The sequence below is a fragment of the Mastigoproctus giganteus genome, chromosome 11 (genome assembly GCF_048544385.1).
Source record: "Mastigoproctus giganteus isolate SK-2022 chromosome 11, ASM4854438v1, whole genome shotgun sequence".
Classification (NCBI taxonomy): Eukaryota; Metazoa; Arthropoda; class Arachnida; order Uropygi; family Thelyphonidae; genus Mastigoproctus; species Mastigoproctus giganteus.
In genome coordinates this window covers 87,777,142-87,804,268 of record NC_143585.1, presented here as the reverse complement: position 1 = coordinate 87,804,268, position 27,127 = coordinate 87,777,142, and the positions used below count along the sequence as shown (strand labels likewise).

The 27,127-nt window shown below is 37.7% G+C and overlaps 1 protein-coding gene across 1 annotated transcript in view; it reads right to left on the bottom strand.

Annotated features, from left to right (window-relative positions):
• Positions 1–25,637, bottom strand: part of LOC150078232 (GTP-binding protein 2) — a 134,639-nt gene extending 109,002 nt beyond the window's left edge. Inside the window, exon 1 of the mRNA XM_090384235.1 lies at positions 25,518–25,637. The gene's annotated coding sequence lies outside the window, so the exon portion shown is untranslated. The remainder of the gene's footprint in view (positions 1–25,517) is intronic.
• Positions 25,638–27,127: the final 1,490 nt, after the last annotated feature.

Genomic DNA, 27,127 nt, shown 5'->3' with positions numbered 1-27,127 from the left:
ATTCTTCTCTTTCTTGGTGATTCCTTTCTACTTCTCTCTCTCTCTCAGTGGGTAACTTGGGAATTTTTTTTTTTTTGGCTGGTGCAGCATAAGCCTCAGGCTTCCTTGTACCATATGGCCATTAATAATAATAATTGAACAGGGCAAGGTTTCTCAAAATGGAAAGTGGAATGCAATGTGCTATCATCGGCAAAACTATGGATAGGATTTCCAGTCAATGGAAGAAGGTCATTAATATAGAAGAGGAAAAGAGTGGGAGAAAGAACTGAACCTTGAGGGTCAACGGCATTAGTGGAGAAGTTAGAAGACAGAGAGCCAACTGAGATTCTGTCAGAAAAAGTACATGGGGTTTGGCAGACTGCAAGTGCAAATGGACATCGTTAAGATTAGAATTGAGACTGCGTATATTTGTGAAATGAATTAGAAAGTGCTTGGGAGGTTTAGATCTTTTCGCAGATAAGTTTGCTCTATTAGTTTGACAATTCATGGTGTATTCAATAGTAAGAAAACGTGGGTGGGTCTTGCTGTATGAAGTAATGAAATTTTTGATATGGCGTACACGTGGTAAGAATATACCCAGATCCTTGACATAACGTGGCCTCGACAATGTTCCCAGCATACACACTACTCAGACTCACTCCAGTCACTATCTGGCAGAGTAGAGGTAGCAAGATTATCTACTAGCTGATCCGGAAGCCTCCTAGAGAGTTATCAATAGGTTCAGTCCAGTGTACTAACTAGCAGCCGGCCTGCGAACACCGTTTTAGAGCTGTACCCTCGAAATGTAAGGAATATTGGATCTCGTCACGATGTTCATCATAACCTCAAAAGTCATCAATCATACTGCATGATGGAAGAGATAGGGAAGGGTTGACCAGAACTTAGCTCTAGAGACTAAACCTGGGTTCCACCACTTCAAGCCTCCAATAAGCAAAGTGGTGGTATTGCACTGGTTGATGAGAGTCATCTACCACCTAGTACTGCCTCGTAACATAGAGGGACGGCATTCCTCCATGTAGTGTGGGCGCCACACCTCGACCCCTACTTATGTTGGTTCAAACCTGGGTGGTCACTCACCATGTACTCATGCATGGAGGTTATACCCAGGATTACTAACAGTCCCACCATCGTGAAGGTGCAATCAGAGGATTTGGCTGTCAGAGACCGTCCAGACTTCACCAAAATTGGGTCCACTTGACTTGAGTGTCACCCGAATATCAGTTCCATCAGCGTTTTAGTCTCCCAGGTAGCAAGTGCAGCTTGTCTGGCATATCTGAGAGAATGTCTGTGACAACTGCAAGGACCTATGTTCTCCTTCTTTCCTCCCTGAACACAAGGAGGAGAGAAAGTGAGCATACAGGGAGGCTGATCCCAGTAAATGTATAGTTAGGCGAGTTGAAGAGGATGTTATTTAACATTTAGAAGATCCAGTTCGCTGTTCTTGATCATAAGCTCGATAGTCTGACCATTCCACAGATGTCAGCAGTACCTCACAGAGTACTAGGTGCTAATGCTCCTAAAAACCAAATAACAAACAAACATAACAAACTAGGTAAATTGAAATTGCATTGAAATGAAATACTTTGCTGCTACTTTCTCGGCATATATAACTTTAGTGCTATTTATTAGCTTCACTGCTTTCCTTGCCTCCTCATAGGATATGTTCACCTCTGCCATGAACCTCATCTCTTTTTCTCCTTTCACTGCTGGCATGCTCTTGAGTATGCAGTGTTATCCTTAGCAGTTAGCATTAGCATAGTCATATGATGCAAGAAAGCAAGCTTATGCAGCATCAGCCAAAAAAAAAAAAAAAAACACACTTCCATTTCACCCCTCCGTTCGTTCGAAATACCTGTCCAGCTGAGCCTTAAATTTATTTAGGCTATCAACTTCCACAACAAGGGATGGAAGTCTGTTCCACCAACCAACTACCCACTGGCTAAAGGCAAATTTCCGCACATCTATCCTACATCTGTCTTTCCTCAATCTGAATTTATGCCCTCTCAAGTGATTGTTTGTTATTTGGTTTTTAGGAGCATTAGCAACTAAGGCCATATTGCTCTGGGATATGCGGTGGTCATTCCCTGACCTTTCCACATCCTCCGTATTTGGTGGTGATGGGCTCGAACCCTGGTCTAACCAAGAAGCGTGTGCTACGCACTGCTGCTCCTTCCACCTGGCTACGGAGGCGCCCCTCTCTCTCAGGTGATTATTCTGAGGAAGAGGAAGAATTCCATTGGCATTGAGCATGCTTAAACCATTCAAGGCTTTGTACACCTCTATCAGATCACCTCGCCGGTGCCTAGTCTCCAGACACTGTAATTTGCAAAACTTAAGCCTTTCTTCGTAAGAGCAACCCTTTGTTCCATTAACTAATCTTGTTGTCCTTCTCTGTACTCGTTCCAGCAGCTCTACATCCTTCTTGAAATGAGGCCTCCAGACCTGTATACAGTACTCAAGGTGTGGCCTGACCATTGCCTTATACACGGGGAATAATCACCTCCTTATCCCTGCTAGAAAAATTCCTGTATATCATTGACAAGACACCATGAGCTACTCTTGCAGCCCGTCTACACTGCTCAGAGAACTTCATATCTGCCTGCACAATTACCCCCAGGTCCTTTTCATTCTCTACCACTGTCAGTGTAGTACCACAGAGTTGATACATTGCTCTGGGGCGCTGTTTCCCATATGTAGTACTTTACATTTGTCAATGTTAAACTTCATTTGCCACCTCTCAGCCCATCTGCTCAACCTTTCCAGATCCTGTTGCAGCAGCAGCAGCATAGCGTCAGTAGTGTCCTTAACAACCCTGCCAACCTTTGTATCGTCTGCAAACTTGGGCATTAAGTTTGATATACCATCATCAATATCATTTATAAATACAGAAAACAATAATGGACCCAACACTGAACCCTGAGGGACTCCACTATGATGGGCAGTTTCCATTGATTCTAAGATCCAAATATATAATATCATAGTATCCAATCAAATTGGTCAGGCAAGACCTTAACAAAACCATGCTGTGTGCGAGCTATAATTGAAGTCTTGTCTAGATGGTCCTGCAGTGCTTCTTTAATCAGTGCCTCCATTAATTTTCCTGGAACAGAAGTTAAACTCACAGGTCTATAATTACTTGTGTCAGCCTCTGATCCTCCTTTGTGAATTGGGGTCACATTTGCACATCTCCAGTCTATGGGTACCTCCCCCGAGTCCAAGGAAGCTCTCATAATTATGGCTAAGGGTATGCTTACTTCCTCTGCTGCCTCCTTTAATATAACTGGATAGATCCCATCCATCTCAGGTGCCTTTCTTGTGTTTATCTTCAACAATTTCTCCTCCACTTTACTCTCAATTATTACAAGATTATCTAGCTTACTGCCAGAGTTGAATATACCTCTGGCATTCCCCTCGCTGAATAACTCCTCATGTGTGAATGTCGATGCAAAATATTCATTTAGTTTGTTAGCTACCTGAGCAGGATCATCAACAGTTGAACTATCGATATCAAGTGGACCAATCTGATTCATCCCCTTCCTTCTAGAATTTACATAAGTAAAGAACTCTTTACTGTTTTTCTTTGCATCCTTTGCCAAAGATTTCTCGTAATCTGCCTTCGCCTGCCTAACCTCCTTTGTAACTTGGTTACAGACCAGCTTATATCTATCACAGGCTTCCATGTCACCCATTAATTTATATGTATCCCATGCATTTTTCTTCTCTGCCATATGTCTCATTAGTTCATCTGCATCCATTTAGGCCTAAACCTTGAACAATATTTCTTAGTTGGTATGTAAAGCCTAGTAGCTTCCAAGATAAGTTCTTTGAATGCTTCCCATTTTGAATTTGCTGTTGGTAACATCATCAGTTGGTCCCACTGTAAAGAATTTAAATACTCTCTCAGACCATCTCTCCTTTACGAAAGCAAAAAACCTTCCCTTTACCCCTGATGGTAGTTACCTCTTTGAGTAAATCCCACTTCAGCACACTGTGATCACTGCCACCTAGTTGTTCCTTAATCTGCAGATTCTTAATGCATGAAGAATCACTACTGATCATCAGATCCAGAGTATTACTCCCTCTAGTTGCCTCCCGAACATGCTGATGTAGAAAACAATCATCCAATAAATACACAAAAGCCTTGCTAGTGTTTGAGTGACCAACCCACAAATTCCAGTCAATATCTAGGAAATTAAAATCCCCCATTATAAGACTCTCTGATTTACTGGCCCACTATTTCCCTGTACAGTTTCTTATTATACTCATCAGAGTCATTAGACCTATAGCACACTCCTACTCTCAATTTTGATCTCCCAATGCTTATGTCACACCAAACTGACTAGACACTGCACTGTCCAGTGATGTCGACTGGCTTCACTTCCTTGAATTTTGTGTGTTTCTTAACTAATAGCATAACCCCTTCTCCCTTCCTATCCTGTCTATCCTTTCTGTACACATTGTATTCCCCAAATTCCAGTTCTGAATTCCTTATATGTGTGTGACACCATGTCTCTGATATCCCAACAATATCTGCCTTTGATGTTTTAAGCAATACCTCAAATTCATCAAATTTATTTACCAAACTCCTAGCATTGGTGCACACACAAGTATACATGCAACTATTCCTATTCTTAGCTACCCTAACACAACTCATGTGTTTTGTTGTACCACAATGACTCCCAGCAGTCTCTGAAATATCCTGCATCTTGTTTTCCAGGCAGCTGCTCATTCCAATAGAAGCAGTGCAAGAATCACTTTCACCTCTGCCAGTGGCTACTGTTAATCTATTAGTCCTTGTATTCCCCCCCCCCAAACTAGCAGTTTTCCAACCCACCTAACACTGCCTCGATAGCATCAGCAAATATTCTTGCACCCTTTCTATTTAAGTGTATCCCATCCCTGTAGAAGCAGTCTCTCCTGTTAACAAGTTGGACTCCTAACCAGTCCTTGTGACCAAAATATCACTTTGGTCACAAGGACTGGTTGGGAGTACTCAATCTCATTACCAGGTGCTTTGGTAATGAGACCAAACCACAATACATGTATGTTCCACCCATAAACAAATCAACAAGTTCTTGTGAACAAAGTGATCTTTTGGAATGGTGATATTTAAAAGACAATTGGTGTTTACACATTATTGTTATTACTGTTATTTACTATATAAAATTAACCTTAAAACAAAATAAAATTCTTCGAATTAGATCTAAATTTTATTTACTAAAACTTTTAATATATTATTTAATTGTAAAAATTTTAAGAATTTCCGGATTAATACTCCTTCGTTGTCAATAGAGAGGTGGTAAGAAAATACCACAAAACATTTGACTTCATTATGTACATATTTCCAATTCAGAAATAAACATAATAATACCAACATAGGTTTTGAGTGCTTTATTATCTATAAAAAAGTTTATTTCATTAATTTTTATTTTACTGAGCAGCACTAGTATAAATCGTGCACTTTGCACTGGGGCCTGCATCAGCTCTCAACACCATTGCTGGAACCTCTTATTCTTTACCACTTATAAATACTATCACTTCTGCACTGGAAAAACTTTGTCATTTAAATGTTGACCTATTGACATTCAGTAATTTTTTCCCCCACTAAATCTAAAGCACCTCTCAGAGCAGAAGAATCTGTCTAAATTTATTAAAAAATCACATTGCATATTAAAATATCACAATTATTAATCTAAAAATAACAGATGTTATTCTTAGATTAATAAGATAATTATAATTATCTTAATTATAATTACGATAATTATAATTATCCTAATGCTATTAGTAATCATTTTTTACTAAATTATTTATTATATGTCATATTTATTTTTATAGCTTAAATGACAAGAGAAATTATGTGCAATTCTTGATAAAACTTATCATAGATATATGCTGCACCATATTAAGAATCTTATCATCTGAAGTTAACAAACCACACAAAGAATTACTGAATAGCAATAGGGCTCATGATATGAGACTGATAGCATAAATAAAATGTACAGTATACACCAGCAGTTTTCAACTGGGGTGCCACAACAACATTCCTGGGGTGCCACATAATTTGGGTTTAAGTTACTTAAACTTATTATTATTTTTTAATTTATATGTTTATTTCATTATAAAAAGGTGTACAGTATTTTTTTTAATTTTGTGGTGATCTATAATTGATGTTTACTTAGTACCTATATATAAAGAATAAAATTATATACTGTATACACTATATATAATTTGTATTATGAAATGTAATTTTTATAATTATATTATTATAATAAATATCATATAACATATATATTTTTAATGTTATATATATATATATATATATATATAAAACATATAGAAAATAACTTATGTAAAGTAAACTAAACAAGAACTAATTAATGCCATCTATACATATCTAGATAGAACACAACATCAGTCTTATTATTATATATTTTTTGTATAGCTTTAAGTACAATTGGTAAAATAGGTAAGATATTTCATATGGGATAAGCTTGGTAGCTAATTAACCCTATGATAGCCATAACTGGTCCACAAGGCCAAACCTAGTAAAGGATAATCATTAGTCAAAGTACAAGTAGAAATAAAACAATTAATAAACATAAAATTATATATATACAGAGTCAATTATAGGTAATAGGACACATTGAAAGGGACTTTATCGAGGGCTAACCCTTTCAATACATTAATATAGGTAATAGGACACATTGAAAGGGACTTTATCGAGGGCTAACCCATTCAATATGTTCCCCTACAATTAACCCGGCTATCAGTTTCTGATATCATCTGCCTGTTTAACACTATCAAAAGGTAAGTTATGCGATAAATGGATAAGTATAATTAAAGTTAGACATCCAGCCTGTTAACATCAAAAATTTTGATGTTAACAGGCTGGATGACTTTAGCCCGGGTTAATTGTAGGGGAACATATTGAAAGGGTTAGCCCTCGATAAAGTCCCTTTCAATGTGTCCTATTACCTATAATTGACTTGATATATATTATTTTATGTTTATTAATTGTTTTATTTCTACTTGTACTTTGACTAATGATTATCCTTTACTAGGTTTGGCCTTGTGGACCAGTTATGGCTATTATAGGGTTAATTAGCTACCAAGCTTATCCCATATGAAATATCTTACCTATTTTACCAATTGTACTTAAACTATACAAAAAAAAAAAAAAAAATATATATATATATATATATATATATATATATATATATATATATATATATATATATATACAGAGAGAGAATTGGATGTAACAGGCAGAAAATTGAGCAGGGGTGCTGCAAAATAAAATAAATTACTTAGGGGTGCCATTATTAAAAAAAAGGTTGAAAACCACTGGTATACACAATTTATGCAGCCATACTTGAATATTAAACCTTGTTCTGTTCAATAATGTGTTAGGATGATTGGGATAATACATGCCAAACAGTTTCAATATCAGAATAAATTTTCATTCCAGATCAAAATCACATAGCAAATTTTGTAAAAGGTCACTTGTTCTAGTGATTTGTACTGCTGTTTGGCAGTTAAATATATATATATATATATATATTTTAAGCTGCATAAAGAAATACAGTTCTTTTTTTCCCCTCATGCATATTCAAAATGCTGAGGAGGTATAGAGCTATATATGATCCAGGTCTTCAATATGTAAATAGCACAAAACTAATGTCTGGAAAATTAAATTACCTTTTAAATATCAGAACAATATTTATAATAAATTATAAATGAGAGTTCCATTTAAAGATAATAATTCATTAGTTTCATTATTTTGAAAATGCTAATATAAATAAACAAAATCTTACATTAACATACACTAATCCAACTTTTACTGACTGACACTTCTGCTTTGGGATACTGACAGCCTTAGCAACAGCTGATGCCTTAGGCATGTGTTGACGTCATAATGAAATGTTGCTGGTTTTGGAACAACACAGGTAAATAAAGTTACTAGGAGAGTCTACTCCTACTAAGCAACCAAACGTGCGCGGTTACCAGAAACCGCGGCATTCAACGATGCAGTAGAGTAAAACTTGATCTAGGTCGTTACAATTCATTAATTTTTCGTTTCTTCAGTAAGTTTAATCCCGAGATATAAGCACAACAACTTTCTAAAAACCCTGAAAAACAAATTAAGAAACGTAATTCAATCGACATCGTCGACATTCTGGAAAACTGAGCTGCTTATAAACAACGGAAGAAAACATGATCATTTGCATTCGAATTTTTGCAATTTAAATTCAGAAGCGGTAAGTTTTGCGAACAGAAAGAAAGAATAAGCATAAAATTTATTTATAAAATTAGTACGGGAGATAGTAGGGCATCGCAAGAATCAAATTAAAATACAGTTTTATGGGTTACCCCTCTTTATACAAATTATATGCAGTACCGTAATAAATATGTAATCCAATGCCCGAATTGGGCGGAATGCCGTTCCGGTTGTTTTTTTTTATTTTTGGTAGTTGTTGGCGCATCGGCTTCTGTGGCCATAATGCACCTCCCATGGTTTTTTTGCAGTACTCTGATCCAAGCCCGAGGAGGGATTCGAACCCGCGACCTTTGGGTTGCCAGGCAGGCACTTTACTCACACGGCTAGCCCGGTGGGCGTTCCGGTTATGGTTCACTTTTTAAAATTGAATCCTAAGCATTCCCGGTGAGTTTCCAAAATGTTGGGATAGTAATTTTCAATTACAATTCAAGTACATTCGTAATTAATCTTTGCAGCCAGGCGAACCAATGAAAAGTAGTGTATAGTGTTTGGTAACCGTAAAAATATCCCCCTGAAAAAATTGATTGATTGTACAAAGGGTACTAGGAAAGTTTTGCAATATGACGCAACAATGAATCACAGGAAGCTGCTAGTTGCTGCATGTTGAGACATGTTCATACGTGCATAGTAGCCGCCGCGCCAAGTCGATGGGCTCAGTTATTCATTAGTAGTGAGAGTGTAAAGTGCTTGCGATGGCATCGTGGTCACGAAATGAGATAAGGACAGTTTTGCGGTATAATTTTGTGCGTGGTTTAACCATTGACCAGTGCTTAGAAGAAATGACTCTTGCATTAGATGATGATTGTCCACATCGTACAACGATATTCAGGTGGTATAGAGAATTCCAAAGGGGAAATTTCACTCTGGAGGATTCTGAGAGGCCGGGAAGGCCACGAACGTCAGTTACGGAGGAAAACGTTACTGCTGTGAGGAAAATGCTTGACGAAAACAGGCGAGTGACCTACCAACAGATAGAGGATACTTTGGGCCTAAATGCACCAGCAATTCGTTCGATTCTGCAAGATCATTTGCACGTGAAGAAACTTTGTTCTCTCTGGGTGCCGCATCAACTGACTGAAGAGCAGATGACACGACGTGTGACTTGGTGCCGGGAGATGTTAAAAAAGTTTGATAAGGGACAATCTCGGTATGTGAACAACATCGTGACAGGTGACGAGACTTGGCTGTACTATTACGATCTGCCGACCAAGGCTCAAAACAAAGTTTGGGTCTTTGATGATGACGACACACCCGTAATTGTCAGAAAATCCTGATCTGTAAAGAAGAAAATGATAGCTGTATTTTTCAAATCGAGTGGAATTGTGGAACGTGTCGTTTTGGACACGCAGAAGACAGTCACAGCTAAGTGGTATACTGAACAATGCCTGCCTAAAGTCATTGGATCTATGAAGAACCTGCGGCCAAAGTCAAGAATGGACACCTGGTACCTCCATCACGATACTGCTCCAGCTGACCGCGCCAAAGCCTGCACCGAATATTTGACCGCGACAGGACTGAAACTTCTCGAGCACCCTCCCTACAGTCCAGACCTTGCTTCCTGCGACTTTGCACTGTTCCCGCATGTGAAAATGAAGTTAAAAGGGAGGCGGTTTTCCAGTGATGAGGACCTTCTACGGGCTTGGGACAACGAGTGTGCTTTACTCCCTAGTGAAACTTGGCAGAACTGGTTTAAAGATTGGTTTCGGAGGATGGAGAGGTGTATTGAATGTAGAGGAAATTACTTTGAAAAAATTAAATAAACAAAGCTGTATTGCAAAACTTTCCTAGTACCCTTTGTACAGTCGAATTTTGTGATTCGGTGAAGGCGAGAGAGTTTTCTTTCTGATTGATTTGTGTCGTCGAGGAATCCTGAAAAAAATATCTCATTTTCTTGTTAAGATACGTAAACGTTTGATTATAATTTATATGATTTTTTGCAAATTTTAATTTGTGATTTTGATATAATTAAACTCTGATTATTGTCAATAATGTGGTGTTTGTGAAATAATTGTATACTGTCATTATTTTAGCATTAAAAAAGAAATATTTCCCTTTGTTTCCTATTTTGTTTTCTCATATTGTCTTATTACAGTGAAAATGATGATTATTATGTGATATAAATTCGAAAAGGGTGTTTCTCCCCACTTGACGATGTTTTTAAATCACGAACTCATTTACCGATTTTAAAACAGCTGGATAGGGGTAAAACACCCTACCTCAGCTAAGACCCCTCCCTCGGCGACACAAATCAATCAGAAAGAAAACGCTATCACCTTCACCGAATCACAAAATTCGACTGTACAATCAATCCATTTTTACCGGGGCGCCTAGCCTAGGGTGTTTCTTCCCACTTGACGATGTTTCTAAATCACGAACTCTTTTACCGATTTTAAAACAGCTGGAGAGGGGGAAAACACCCTACCTCAGCTCATGCCCCTCTCCCTCGACGACACAAATCAACCAAAACGCTCTCGCCTTCACCGAATCACAAAATTCGACTTAACAATCAATCCATTTTGACGATGTTTTTAAATCACGAACTCGTTTATCGATTTTAAAACAGCTGGATAGGGAGAAAACACCCTACCTCAGCTAAGACCCCCCCCCCTCGACGACACAAATCAATCAGAAAGAAAACGCTCTCGTCTTCACAAAATTCGACTGTACAATTAATCCACTTTTACCGGGGATATTTTTACAGGTTATCGTCGTCAAGGGGGGGGGGTCTTAGCTGAGGTAGGGTGTTTTCCCCTATCCAGCTGTTCTAAAATCGGTAAAAGAGTTTGATTTAAAAATATCATCAAGTGGGGAGAAACACTCTAGGCTAGGCGCCCCGGTAAAAATGATTGATTGTATAGTCGAATTTTGTGATTCGGTGAAGGCGAGAGCGTTTTCTTTCTGATTAATTTGTGTCGTCGAGGGGGGGGGGGTCTTAGCTGAGGTTGGGTGTTTCCTCCCTATCCAGCTGTTTTAAAATCGGCAAACGAGTTCGTGATTTAAAAACATCGTCAATGGGGAGAAACACCCTAGGCGCTAAAAATACACACAACAGTACTGGATTTGTTTGCTCGATTTTCTAGCTGGCAGATTTGAATTTTGTAATGACTTGATAAATGTTTATTAAAAGGGGAGGAGGGAAGAAGCCAAATACAATATTTCATGAAAATCGATTCATAGGGGATATTTTTTCTAGAATTCATAATGTTTCTATGTGCTGAATAAAAGTTTGATAAAAAAAAAAAAAAAAAAGTATTTTTTTGGGGTTGTTAATATGTTCAAGCACTGACATAATCTGCTCATAAAACTTATGTCAGTAGCCTGTGACGCAGAAACAGGGGCACTGGTACAAGGGTTTAGGAACTTAATTTTCTCATTTTCTGCAAATTACATAATCTATTGTCTGCCAATTTTGGAATTCATGGCATGGAAAATTCCAAGGAAATCCTCTAAAGCGAAAGCACTCTCACATCTTTGTTAACCAGACTTCATTTGGCTAAGAAGCACTTTCCATTTAACATGATCCTCTCAGTGAATTTAGACTGTGCTTAATTAATTCACAATAAAGTTCTTCATCCCCATGCAGCAAAACTAATTCAAATAAATCTCAATCAATCCAAAAACATACAAATAATTGAATCCTCTCTCTCTCTCCTTCCACCCTATAATCTTTTTTTTTTAAACAATAATAATCTAGTGGGATATCTTTACTATATTAAATAACTAAACTCATTTTCATTTTGATGTTTTCTATGCTTTTCCTTCAACTATATTTTTTATTAGAAATTATTTTATTGTCACTGTCTATTTTATTAATGACTGCCTAATGTCAGACCCTATAGTTCCATGGCTGTTAGAGGCAAACTTGCTTGTCATAGTCTGTATATCACGTCCAGGGGTGTATTCAGGGTGGGCAGAGGGGGCATATGCCCTCCCTTAACCAAAAATTTGAAATTAAAGAAAAAGAACAGAGGCGGCGTTCTAAAAAAAAAAAAAAAGTCAAAAACCTGGTCACCATACCCCCCACCCCCCTACGGTGATACCTGGATATGGCACTGATCACGTCTGTGCTTTGTCTCTGCTCTGGAATGTACTTTGACCAACCTGTGTTCTTTAGTTCTTTGTATTGCCTGGAGTTACTGCTTTATATTTCTGATTGGCAGTGCATAAATGGATATATTATTATTATTATTTTTGGTATATTCAATAAAGATCGTTTATTTAAAATTTAGATGCATGATAGAGTGTACCTATAGTTGATTTATATTTCCTGCTAATCAATTGTTTATATCAGAGCAACCTTTAACCGGTAAAGTATTGTTATTTATATTTAAGTTACTAATTTCAACTATGTTTTTGCACTGCATACATTATTATTTACTGTTTCTTCAAAAACAAAAATCCAAAAATCTAACTCTGAATTACACAACTCCTCAGTATCATACTGTTCTTGCTGGTTAACACATGCACTGCTTCTTGAGTGCAACTATGAGACTGATTTTAATCCACTTGGAGGGGGGGGACCACCCTACTTCTAGAACTTTTTCTTCCAATTTCACAGAAGAAAAACTGAATGTTTTGTAAAGCAACCTGCCACCAGAGGCTGATTAATTATTTATAGTGAGAAGAAACCCCAAAAATGTTTTTGCCCTTTCCAATCCAAATTGACAAAATCCTGTGATTTGAAAAGCCAGCAGCAAAGGTGTTAAGGAGAGTTCACTGAATTTTTAGATAAAAAGTAAATGAGAATCAATGTAGAAAACAGTAAGTTTCAAATTTGTGATTTCATTATTTTGTACTGTTCCCTCTTACCAGATTAAATAACATCCCTTTTTCTTTAACTTTTGAATGCCACCCTGTAACACTTCATAAAAATAGCTTTGATCTCAAATATTTCCTCTGTGAAAAAGTCTGTCAAGAAATATTCCTACAAACAACTCCCTCTACCATCCATGATGCATTTAACATTTTATCTGATCCTTTCTCATCCTCCTTGTTTTATGTAATTTGAATCACAGTTTTGCCCAACCCATGTTGGGCAAAACTGTGATTATCTAGAGACAGCTCTATATGTAACTGCTCAAAGTACTTGTGATAAAAACCTGCTATTCCGAGCAATCCTTAATTGGGGGGGGGGATACTGACTTCCATGGTCACGTAATTATAACACTGCTCCAACTTACCATGACTAAGGCAAAATGTTATTTTATCAATATGAAACAATCCCATCATGTGTAAATAATCAGAATATTACAGATGCATTAATATTGCGTATTAAAATACAGTAAACCCTCAATATAATGGACTAATAAGGGAGAATGGATGTCCGTTAATACCGAAAGTCCGTTAAATCGAATGTAACTTGAATGGGACATTTTTTTATTGTTCTTAATGTTAAAAAAAGCTTTAATACAATATACAGTACTATGCAATATAAAATTATTAAATTATAATAAAGAATGTGTAATAATCTGTTGTAAATATAAAATTTTGCAATTTGGCCTTTGATTTACAGATATCAGAAACTGTTTGTTTTTTTAAGCTGTAAATTTCACAAACACGTGCTACTGTGAACTTAAAATATGGCTCTAATTTCTGAGCCATATTTTAAGTTCACAAGCTTCTTTTAACTCCTCTATCATTTGATGCCATTTTAAATTGTAAAGATTGCAAAATTATTCAATAAATAACCACAATTCAGAAATCATAGAAACACTCTGTATACAATCTGACCGCACAACAGCTTGAGGCAGACAGACCGATACAAAGCGAGTCGGTAGACCTGCAGTTTAGTGTCCCGAGTCACATTCAGCTCGCAAGTCACCGCCTGCTCTTATTTGTAATCTGGGAAAACAGCTTTTTGAACACGTTTTCAGAAACAATAAAAAACAATTTCCTGAATTTGATTATAAAAATAAAAGTAGGCAATTATCAAAACAATAATGGAAATTTTTAATAACACTGAAGTTTTGTATAACTTAAAAATAATATGGTCGATATCAATATGTACATTACTGTATTATTATTTATCCAGTCATTTCAATCCGTAAAGTCCCCGTTATATCAAGGGTTTACTGTATTATGTACAGCAGACTCTCGATTTACCAGGAAGAGGATTAACCGAAACACTTCAAGACTCCAAATAAATAAATAAATAAAAAAACAGAATAAGTATAAACAGATGTTTTGCAAGTCGTAAATAAGCGACAAACAGGACGTTATAAAGTCGTCATTGGGATATTATCTTGCTACCCCCACGCTCAAAAAAAAAAAAATTTGTTTGTTTTAGTGCGTCGCTTTGATTGTTCTGTTTCATCGTACCGCAAAGAGAAAAATTGTTTCGTTATTTATGTCAGGATAACGAAAATTTTTTTTTGTTTAGAAATCGCGAAAATGATGGGTAAACGCAAACAAGTTGCGCTTTCAATTAAACAAAAACTTGAAATTATTCAAAAGTTTGAAAACGGCGCATCCATTAAATTTCTAAAGAACCAGTATAATGTTGGTGACCAAACCATATGCGACATCGTAAAAAATAAAGGGAAGTATCGTATTGGACACGCGAGTAGTGGCGTGGTAAGTTTTTTATCTATCGCCATATTTTTTACGTAGGGTGCTGAACATTTTTGGATATACTGTACTTTTTTTTTTTTTTATTAATATGAAATTTTTATGAAATTTTTACAATCATATTAATGAAAATATTTTTATTAATATGATTGTAAAATTTAAAACAGAATAATAAGCAATCAATAAAGACGATTGTGGCACGCAGGATTTGGAGTCACAAGCTTAAAAATGGGAATGAAGAAAAGATTTTAAAAATTTATTTAGGTTTTTTTTATATGGCTGATGATTTCAATGAAGGGGACACAATTTCATCATAATAACGTAAAATCCCACAGAATTCCAGCCATCGGTATTATCGCAAATGCAATACGATCAAGTTTACTACCTTTTTTATATAATGAAACAGACAAGCCCAATAACCCGGAATGTGCAAATTGTTTTATGGTAGTGACCTCCAGAAAGGTGTTTTAGTAAAATGTGAGCTCGCGTGGGGTGATAAGTGAGTTTTTGCCTTAACCCTGTGAAATATTTTACATAAAATTTTATTTTGATCATTATCACGGTGCCGACTAAGAAAATAAGTGACAGCGGTACTAGTAAATCTATCAAAAAAAAAAAAAAGGAAAGCAATCGATTCGTATCAGAAAATTAAAATAAGGATGTTTGAAAATGGTCAAACATGAACAAGTATCGTGCGGAATTTAGATTTGTCAGTATCAACAGTGAACACAATAATAAAGGAAAAAGACAGAATACGAGAAGCGGTGAAGGGATTGGCACCAATGAAGTCAAACTACGATAACCAAGGCTACGAAATACATATCAGTTTTTACTGTACAATTTCTTCCTTTAATCTTTTCTTTTCTTATGTGCCACTCCAGCAACTTCATCGCTGTCCCCAGATAAAGTTTTTAATTGGACTAATTAAAAATATATAACTATTTTTCTTCATTCTTCTGAGGATATTATGTGGTTTTCGTAATTTTGGCATATCACAGATATAGAAGCAATATTTTATTAGTCATTCCCTAGTCACGTAAAACTCGACTTACGTAAGAAGTCCTGGAACATATGTCGGAGGCTTACAGTAGTTTTGGATTGACCGGGATTTTTATTTTACCATCTATCCCAGAAAATCGAGAGTCTACTGTATTATCATTTTGTAAGAATTTTAAACATATAAACTTTGATTTTTTTCTTTTCTTTTCTTTTCTTTTGCGGCTACCCCGAAATTTCTATAAGTTACTCATTTCTTTACAATAATATCTAAGAGCTTAAAGTCCTTCTGATATTACTACATTTATTTCACTAATTAAAGATTAATTTCTACATATTCTAATAAATAAAATTTCTGCATTTCTTTAACAAGGTTTGATTTGATTTGATTTGATTTTTTATGGCGCATCGGCAGCTAAGACCATAATGCGCCAAGTCACTCTTTAACAAGGCATGTTTATGATACTTTACCATGCTTTCTGTAAATTGCATAATTATTGATTATCTTTAATAACTGGATATGTCACTGCCAAATTTTTCTCATACTGCTGGTACTTGCCTCCTTTGCCATATTAACTCCTTTCACATAGGCAAAGCCATGTCAAAACTTTCAAAAGTGTCTGCATGCAAACAAGAAAATGATGTCCCTTTCTACTACATGAAAAGGTCCCATTAATACTGTATTACTTTTTATTTTTCCACCACACTAGGTCCTACTGATACTATATTGGGTTCAACGTGTGGCTGACATAGCACCCTAGAATTTACACACTTCTTATGGCAACAATGGCAAACTTTCCAGGTTGCAAGCCAAAATAACTGAAACAAAACTATGATATCTGATAAATGACAATATGAGGATACAAAAAAAACTAATTAAAATTAGTAAATAATCTTTGCTGATATTATACAGAGAGGTTTTGGAGATCTGCACTTTTGAAACAACAAGGTGTTACACATTACCTTCCTGGTCAACCGATAGCATGACAGCAGGCACAGAAAACACTGATCAACAGAACTTGATTTTTTCACAAATGGATACATTTTCTTCTTTTAGGTGTAGATCGGAAATAAAAATTTTATTAACCATCCCAATTTGCTTAACCTAACTGGACATTTCATTAAGATAAGTTGGTTTGGGAAAGTAAAAAAGAAAAAGCCTCTGCTGAAGGACAAAATGTGAATGGCAAACTGTGATCGAATGTTTGATGGAACATTACCAATGAGCATGCAGTGTAACAGTTAGGTTGTGTTAAGAAAATTCATTAAGTTTTTATTACTAATTTGTAATTAAAATAAAACAATACATTTGTTCAACAACAATGTTTCATGAAACGACGTGCCACTGATTTCAGTTTGCTATGCTGGCTGTGGCACATCACACCACCACCAGCATTTTCACTCAGCACAAATATGGTGCAGTGATGACGAATTTAAACAAAAACAGTACTTGGTAATATAATTAACGTTTAGTTACCTTCTTTACAGGATATACTGAATGTGGCTGACTCTGATGCACTCCATACACACATTAAAGATCCTCGTACACATGATGTAGTTGTGCCCTGGATACATTAGCCACTTCAACGTTAATGTTTCCCCTAAGTTCTTCTTCTATTTGAGGATTTATTCTGTATATGCTATCATTTAAATAATACCACAACTAAAAATCACAAGGTGTAATGTCTGGAGAATGAGGCAGCCATAATTCATGACTTATTATCCTTTCAACGAACACACTTCTCAGTGTTAAGTAAAGAAAGAAAAAATAGAAAAAAGCAATAATTTTATGTGTAAACAGAAAAATTCATTTCTGCACATCTGCCAAGTTGCCCATTCATTTCTCAACTTAGCGCATGGCAATAAACAAAAATTCAGTGCTTCATCTGCAATATAAGATATATAGATAGCCTATGTGATGTGAATGGTAAAAAGAAATAAAAATTGTTGGATTTCTACTGATCCAATTTTAATGAAATTTTGGAAGGCTCATCAACAAATTGTTCTAAAAGGTCAAATATAAAATTTCATGCAAATCCATTCACTGGGAATTTCTGGATTTCCACTTGTCTAATTTTAATGAAATCTACAAATCTTGATAAAATTTTATTACATGTGGACAGCAGATAGATGGACACAGTGAAGACAATAGGTGTTTTTCACATAAGTGCTAAGGTGCCTAAAAACATCAATTCTGGGTCAATCTCTCTATTATAAACTGAGTGAAGGACACATTTGCAATAAATGGGCCTGGCTATGGGATCCCGTGGATGCAAAAGCTGAAATACTGTTATTTTGTAGGGAGCAGGTCTAACAGCTTTGTTACACTTAGCACTTCTTTGTTGCACATCTCAGCGGAATTATATAGCACATAATAGTTACACATGAACACTCACTGCTCTAGTGACAAGCCTCTCACAGCTAACTCAGATATAAACCTAAACATGGCTGCAGCAGCAAGGGGTCATGTGGCAACCTCTTTGTTGCCTCTCATTGCAGCTTCTTATTGTTAGAGTTGATTATGTGAAAATGCTGTGAGCAGTGGGCATGTGAGTTGACTGTTTAAAAATAATGGCAATCAATGCACATTGTTCTTTCAGAGCACACACTTGAAATATTGAAAATTTTCAATACTTGAAAGTTTCTAATCAAAGTTTTGCTGCTGCTGCATAATTTTGAATTTATCACCACTGGATGCAGCTGATATACCATAAAGATAAATTTATATTAAAAAAAAAAAAAATTTATAGGATAAAAATAACTATTTATGAATGGTCATATTTTTCTATATGTGTCCCTCACAGCAATACCATTAGTTCACCATCACTGGTTTAGGGTTTCCATAAAGGTATTAATTTTCTTCTTTCAAAGCTCTTTCAACAATGTTACCACATCTGGGGTAGCCGATGCGCCAGCACTGGGGAACCAGGATGCCGGTGTGAAGTGGAACACTGGCCACAGCAGTAAGATTACTACGCCGAAAAGGGCACCATGTTGGACAAAAGGAAATCATCGCCCAAGAATTACTTAGGTGCAAGATATCAATCTCGGCATTATCCGAACTAAGGCTCACCGGGTCTGGAACAATGATCATCCAACCACCAGCACCTAACGAAGTGGTTATGCTATTCTACTCTGTTGGTGAGAAACGAGAAGCAGGAGTGGGCTTTGCCGACCGGGCTAGCTGGGTGGGTAAAATGCCTGCCTGGCAACCCAAAGATCGCGGGTTCGAATCCCGCCTCAGGCTTGGATCAAAGTACTGCAAAAACCTTGGGAGGTGCATTATGGCCACAGAAGCCGATGCGCCAACTACAAAAAAAAAAAAAAAAAAAAAAAAAAGAGTGGGCTTTATGGTCGATGTTCAGGCCACCAGTAGCGTGGTCACTTTCCAACCAATATCCGACCGCCTGGCAGTCCTTACTTTCAAGGGCACCATCAAGACCCATATCATCTCCGCCTATGCACCAACTGAGACTAGCCCGGACCTGACCAAGAATGATTTTTACAACCAGCTCCAACACACGCTGGATTCAATTCCACAGACAGAAGTGATCATCCTCGCAGGGGACTTTAATGCCCACATTGGCATGGACAGATCTGGTTGGGAAACAAGAATGGGCAAGTTTGGCCATGGGAAGATCAATGACAACGGACTACGTCTGTTGTCCTTTGCCGCATCTCACAACCTGATCATCGGAAACAGCCATTTCCAGCACCCTCAAAAACATCAACTTACATGACAAAATCCATCTGGCAAGGACTCAGCAATCCTGGACTACATTTTGATCAACGCCCGATTTCGCTCATCACTCATGGCCGTCCGTGCCATGAGGGGACCTGATTGCGGATCTGATCACTACCTCATCCGGGCTAAGGTGCAGCTCAAACTACGACATGCAAAAAGGTCATCTCGGTCAGCCAAGCTGGACTGGAGGCAGCTAATGAATGCTGACAACAAACAGGCATATCAGATCGCCCTATCCAACCGCTTTGAGACACTGGCCACGTCCGAGGATATAAATGAAGAAGAAAAGCAGATCTCTGATGCCATCCTGGAATGTGCCAGGCCCCTATGCCCACCTGCCCGACGCCGAACGCAACTATGGATATCAGACAAGTGCCTCGACCTCGTGGACAAACGGAAACAGGCAAAATTCGACGACTTCAAACGGTACCGGCAGTTAAACCGAGAAGTCCGACTGAGGATGAAAGCGGAAAGAGAAGCATACTGGAACCAAGTGGTAGACAATCTTGAAGAGGCGGCATCCAAGCACAAGTACCGCACCCTCAGATGTCTGAGTGGAAAGACCAAATTGACTAGTGACGACATCAAAAACGCTGATGGGACCTTCGTGCGATCACCGTCCGAACGCCTGCAACGGTGGAGTGAATTCTTTAAAGCATTGTATAATCACGAACCACCTCAGGGACCACTAGCAGCCGCACCACCGATCGATCCCCCTGAGGTCTCCATGGCTGATGTCGAGCCTACAGTAGAAGAAGTGAAAGCAGCCATACTATCCCTAAAGAATGGCAGGGCACCAGGAGTGGACCAAGTCACCACAGAAGTGATCAAATCCAGGGGAGATGTACTGCTTCGCCGACTACACTCACTCCTCAAAACCATCTGGTGCACTGAACAAATTCCGCTAACATAGAGGAAAGCCATCATCGTGCCAATCCACAAGAAAGGTGATAACCGGGATTGCAAGAACTACCGTGGAATCAGTCTCCTTTCCATCATCGGAAAGGTCCTTATGAAGATCATTCAGTCAAGGCTGCAAAAACATCGCAAGCAAACCAGTCGAGAATAACAGGCGGGATTTAGACCCGGGCGAGGATGCTGTGATCAAATCTTCGCCATCCGTCAGCTGATGGAAGAGAGGATCCGGTGTGGACAGCAAACCGTCATTGTTTTTAATGACTTTAAGTCTGCTTTCGACTGTGTCCACCGGCCCGCCTTATGGAAATTGCTAGAGGTTGAACATGTACCTCGAAAAGTCATCACACTCCTCCAAACTGCATACAACGGTTTAACCAGCCAGGTGAACATCCAGAATGATTTATCTGAGGGCTTTACCATCCAAACTGGAGTTCGCCAAGGGGATGTGGCCTCCCCTTTGCTTTTCAACATCGTGGTCGACGCCATTATGAGGCAAGCATTCAGCAACAGACGGGGCATACAATATGGCAAGGATCACTATGCGACTGACTTGATGTCTGCCGACGATAGTGCTATCTTTGCCGGAAACAACGCTGAAGCCACGGACATCCTCTACGACATTACCCGGCCATACAGGTTGAAGATCAATGCTGATAAGACAAAGGCCCTGACAACAGATGGGTCGCAAGCCACCATCTATCTCGAAGGCGTCCAGATCGAACAAGTGCAGGACTTTAAATACCTTGGGTCGCTGGTCCAGGAGAAGAAAGTTGCATCCACCGTGGAGATCCACAGCAGAATTGGACAGGCGGCCACTGCGTTTGCCTCGCTCAAATGGTGTCTGTGGAAGAGGCCCAACATTTCCTCAAAGACTAAAATCCGACTCTTCCAGACTTTGATCCTGCCCATTCTCCTTTACGGATTGGAAACATGGATTTGTCTCAAGCTAGATTTAAACAAACTTGAGGTATTCCAAATGCGATGCCTGCAGCAGATCCTAGGCATCTCACTTTGCGACCACATCACTAATGATACCATCCATGCCAGATGCCAACAGCAACCAACCATCGCCGACCAAATCCAGAAGCGAAGGCTTAGATGGTTTGGCCACGTATGTAGAATGGGTGCGAACAGAATACCATCCACACTCCTTTGGAGACAAGGACCCACCCAATGGAGCATTCAACGGACCGCACCTAGGAAAACGTGGGCCAAGCAAGTGGAAAATGACCTGAAGAGCCGATGTCTCGACCTTAATCAGGCCAGGACTGACGCCATGGATCGTAAAGCATGGAAGAACATCACAGAGCAAGTCCGAAACCCTGCGGTACCTACAGCAGCGTACTGGTTGGGTGGCCAACCGCCTCCTCCAGCCGCCAGCTAAGGACCAAAGAAGAAGAAGAAATTTCTTCTAAAGCGAGAGGGATATCACGTATACAAAAAATAATAAAAACATACATGAAATTCTTCTAACCATTATGCTACTGGCTTAACTGTTATGCTAATAACATCCTGATTTACAATGTCAGTTAGTCATTTGCACAAACACATCAATTACTTTATTTCTTACTTTTGAATGATGTATGATTTATCTAGATAAAAACTCAAGGCCAATATTGTGAACAAACACATGCAAAAAAAGTTAATGTATAACAGATTTGTTTATAATAATAATTGTTCATATTTTGCCTATCATGATATTATATGCCATGACATTATATGATGAAACTGTTCTTCTTGTACTTCTGCCTTGTATTGTCTCCATTAGGGGTACTTGCTATATGAACCTTAATAATTCAGCTTTCTCCCTACATCTGTGTGGCAGACAATCAGTGAACATCTATAATTTCATACAGTAATAAAGTGATATTGATTAATCATGAAGAATATTTTGATTCAATATGTGAAAACTCATTAAAATTAAATGCCAGCTATTCAGTAACCCTTAAATTATCAATATCCTGATGGGAAGAATCAAGTGTCATTAAATAAATAAAGTTATTAAACATATATTAACAATTAATTCTTGTGGTTGTTGGCATTCAGTGAAACTATTAAAATAGTCTGGGAGCTAAATGATGAACTTCTGGAATTCCACTTCCCTTAAGGGACATCAACAGTTAAACCATCGATAACAAGTGAACGAATGTAATTGAACCCCTTCTACTGTTAATAAGTAAAGAAGTCTTTGCTGCTTTTCTTTACACCAAAATAATAAATTGTGGTGGTTATAACTATGGATAATGGAAACAGCACAGTCAGTTTGTTGATTTAAAAGCATGATTTTGTATAACTGTAAACCTATAAAACTTATTCATGCATATTTGTATGAATAAGTATACTTGGGCGAAAATTTTATCAACAACACAACAGCCTTTTTCTGTTACTCTCTATCTAAAGGAAAATCATTTCCAAGATATAAGAGAGTGGTTCAATAAAGAATCGTCCTGACCTAGCTACAGAGGTAGTAGTAGTGGCATGTGATGCAAGAAAGCAAGTGTATGAGCTTATGCAGCATCAGCCAAAAAAAAAAAAAAAAAAAAAAATCACACCATTCCCTCCAAATGCCTGTCCAGTTCCTCCTTAAATTTATTCAACCTATCAACTTCCACAACAACAGATGGAAGTTTGTTCCAGCAATTAACCACCCGCTAGCTAAAGGCAAATTTCCACAAATCTATTCTACATTTGTCCTTTCTTAATTTGAATTTATGCCCCCTTAGGTTCGTAATCTGAACAAGTGGAAGGATCCCATCAGAATTCAGCGTGCTCAACCAATTGAAGGCCTTATACACCTCAATCAGATCACCACACAGGTGCCTGGTCTCCAGCCACTGCAATTTACAGAACTTAAGCCTCTCTTGGTAAGAGGATCCCTTCATTCCCCTCACCAATCTTGTTGCCCTTCTCTGTACACACTCAAGCAAATCTACATCCTTCCTAAAATGAGACCTCCAGACCTGTATGCAGTACTCAAGGTGTGGGCTGACCATTGCCTTATACAGAGGGACAATCACCTCCTTTTCCCTGCTAGCAAAATTCCTATATAACATTGACAAAACCCCATGACTTGTTGATCAACAGGTTATGGGGTTGTTAACACCTGTTGATTCTTGGCACAGGTTTTAGTCCTTCTCTACATAGCCACCGTGCAGATTTACACATTTTTCCCTTCAGTGGATGATGCTATGGATACCATTTTTGTAGAAGTGGTGAGGTTGGTCTTTAAACCATGACTCTGTTGCAGAAATGAGTGTCTCGTCGTCAGGGAAGTGGATCCCCCCCAAGAAATGATTTGGGGAAATTAAACAAGAAGTCCGCTGGTGCAAGATCGGGTGAGTAGGCTGGATCGGACAGTATTTCATATCCACAAGTGGTCGCTTGTGTTGTTGCAATTTCATTGTCTTGAAGCATTCTCACACCTTTGGACAGCATGCCATGCGTGCATGTTTTGATTTTCTCCTGTAATTTTGTGAGTAAGTTGGTATAATAGGCACCTGTAATTGTTCTACCTTTCGGCAGGTAATCAGTCATTATTACGTCTTTCTCATACCAAAATGCTGTCAGCAAGACCTTTCCTGCCGACACTAGGACCCTTGCCTTCTTGGGGGTGGGGAACCATGATGTTGCCATTCCATGGGCTGCTTTTTACTTTCAGGGTCGAAATGGTCCAACTTTCATCCTGAGTGATTAGACGAGAGAAAAAGCCTCCCTCATTTTTTTTGGCACAGGGCTAACAACTCTTGTGATTTCTGTTGTCAATCAGCCTTCTGGAAACCAGTCAATAATTGAGGAATCCATCTGGTACTCAATTTCTGTAAATAGAGTTGGTTGTGAAGGACTGTTTAAACAGAACCTACACTAATCTTCACTTCCTGGGAAAATTCATGCAGAGATATCTGGCGATCTTCCATGATTAACGAATCCACTTTTCTGATCGTGCCATCATCAATGGCTGAAAGGGGACGACCTGGAATGGGCTCAGATTCTACCAATGTCCGACCACACCTAAACTGTCTGTGCCAGTTCTTCACAATGCCATAGGATGGGGCTTCATCCTTATATACAGCAGTCATCTCCTTGTGGATTTCTTTAGGAGATTTCCCCTTCAAGAACAGAAACTGGATTACAGCTCTGGCTTCAACTTTGTCAATGATGCTACTTCATCACACATTCAGCTCTAAGAGAAAAACAAATCAAGACACAGGGCTGAAATTTTATAACTTTAGTACAGAGATATGTTTGATGCTACACACAAAATATCATGATTCTGTGACATGTGGAAGTAGGTGAGGGCAATTCTTTATTGAACCACCCTCGTATATTTTTGCCTAATAATGATTTCCAGGAATACATTAATCATGAAACATGAGGAATCCTACACAGGTGTTCAGCTAAAGGATTATGATCAATGTTAAATCTACCAATCGACTTACCCTTAAGACAGTGAAGATGGAGTTAAATCTTCCTCAAACTTCAAGGTGTGGTACTATTTAAGTGTTTACCATCCCCCATTAATGAAATAGCAATAATCAGTGAAAAGATAGTTGAAGGGAGCACAATATTCTTAAAATATGTGGTGCAACTGAAGCAATTTATTATTACAGCCTCATAAACAAGAAACCAAGCCATTCTGAGACAATACTGTTAGCAAACAATGGTTTTTTTTTTTAAGTATTTTATAATCACTGGTCCTATTACTCGAAAATATTTTGTAAAGTTTCAGAAAACTGCTGTTGTCAAGTTATCTAGAACAAAGCACTCATATAATGCTCTCTACCTTTATAAGCTAAATATCAAATTACGCACATTGCAGTGTGTATTTTTTCTCCAATAATAATAATATGAATGTGTACTGTACTGAATCTTCCTTAAGCAGCTACATTTATGATTTGTTAAAGCATACCCAAGTATAAACAACCAATTCTAATCGTTACTGGTTTTCAGTGAAATTATTAAAATAACTGAGTATAAACAGAACATTTATTTATGATTTCTTTTAAATCTACTTACCAACGGAGTGGAGGGGAAAGATTGTTGCGGCACTAGGAAACAGCGGTTTCCTTTCACGACGAATTTTTTTTTTACATGAAATTAACCGCGGCGGAAGAGAAACATCCCAGAAGTACAAACCAGTTGTCAACACTTTTAATATAAGATAATGCTAAACCTTAAATGCTTTTTAAATAACTAAAAAATAAATAATATTCGGGACCGTAACAACTTACTTATACAACCAACGCAGTTAATCGCATGAATCAAAAAATGCAAGCTTTTAACTTAAAAATCCAACAAATATATCAAAATCCGGCTGCTTACCTTAACACTCATAACAAATTTGACTGATGCAATATTGACAAATGCTGCCTATCATTTCACCGATACCAACCATCTTGCATCAGTCCAACTCCAAACACCTTACGCACGCGCTATTGTTGTCTTCTAGAATACCCTCTACCGGTAATAACATTTTTAATCAGCCCTGAAATGAATGAATAAATAAATAAATCAGTTTATTGCCCATATAAATTTCTTATGAATTATTGCGTTTGATTTCGATCATTGGTATCTTTCTGTTACCGCTGAAGGTGCCAAATATTCGGTGTTAAGGCTTGGACTTTATTCAAATTAGTAACAAATAAAATTATTTAAAGGTTCTGCCTAAGTTGCTAATATCGTTTTCAAACTTCGAAATGTATACTGGATTCCCAGTATACATTTCGTAAACTTGTTACGAAATGTTACAAAATGTATACTGGGAATCCATTATACATTTAAAAATCTGAAACATTGCCGAGACACCTATTTCAAGCTTACTGGCTTCACATAAGCTAGCAGATGATCTCCGTTGGCAAACATATGCCAAACTGTGAATAATATATTACGTCAGTGAATGGCCAAAAGTTGCAATGAAGTAAATTTTATGATTTATTTCACTGAAGTAAATCATAAGATTTACTTCATTACAACTTCTAAATACCTAAAATTTCTAAATACATAAAAACTGCTAATTGTACAGTTAATTTGGCTTTGTTTGCCTACCTAGTGCAATACCATAGAACTGCATGGGGAACATTCCAACAGTGTAGTTCAAATCAAGTAAATTCTTAGTCTTTATTGCATACGATTTCGATCATGGGAATCTTTCTGCTCCTTCTGACGAACGAAGTTGATTCTCAATATTAAGGATTGTTCTTAAGCTCAACCTAGAACTTACAGACAAATATCATTTCCCATGGCCCTGCCTAGTTTGGTAATACTGTATATTTTTAAGTTGTACAATATCACCTTAAAAGGTGAATTAGATGTATATTAAAAAATACATTTAAAAATTTAAGAAAAATCGGGATCACGCAAGAACGAACTCATCTGCCCATTAATTACATGCGTTTTCTGATTGAATTCTCTGTTTTGCTGAAATAAAATTATGGGGGAAGGGCGAACCTTGATATCGATGCCTGAGACCGACTAACACTCAGCTGCGGAATGAACAAAATCCATAAAAGTTCCTCGCGTCATTGAAGAGATTCGAACCCCCGGGGTTTATCGGTCCAGTGTGAGTATGACAATGATTATAACCACTGCGTTATCCCCGCAGAGTACCATCATGATAGCTGTTTTCA